Below are 615 nucleotides of genomic sequence, written 5' to 3'. Positions count from 1 at the left end.
TGATTTTTCTGAATACAGTCAAATTACGACACAACATTACCTTGTTACATAGAATGAGTCTTTTCATTGTTACCTAACGATGCATTTAAACTATACGATACAATAAAATTTAAGTGACAATCAAAACAAATATTGTATTTAAATCAATAATATAATTCAATGCAACATATAACAACAACCATAAACAAGGGTAGGGATTGCAAATGCAAAACACGACGAAGCGATTGTAGGACAAAGCGGCATAAACCCGCAAAGATTCTTGAACCATACCAAAAAAGGAAAATTTATGTTTCTAACGTACCTCGCCCAACCCCGCACAAACGTCTTGTTAAGATGATTATGGAGACAAGCTAACCTTCATCCATGGAAGCAGTGAAGAAGAGCATAAAGGAGAAATGTATTTTGGGGAAAATACTTAACACGTGAAGATACAAAATATCTAATGAGCTAATGAACCTATACAACTAATCAGAATAACAGAATCTAAGCTAAGCTATTCTAACTAATCAATTCAACTAGCTAAGCTAACTAATTAATGGAAGTGATTAACTAACTAACTAACTAACTAACCCTATAATTAGAATTGATTGATCTCAACACCCCCCCCCCCTCAAG

The sequence above is a fragment of the Solanum tuberosum genome, unplaced genomic scaffold (genome assembly GCF_000226075.1).
Source record: "Solanum tuberosum cultivar DM 1-3 516 R44 unplaced genomic scaffold, SolTub_3.0 scf00215, whole genome shotgun sequence".
In the NCBI taxonomy this organism is placed as follows: Eukaryota; Viridiplantae; Streptophyta; class Magnoliopsida; order Solanales; family Solanaceae; genus Solanum; species Solanum tuberosum.
Note: the sequence above shows the minus strand (reverse complement) of the source record.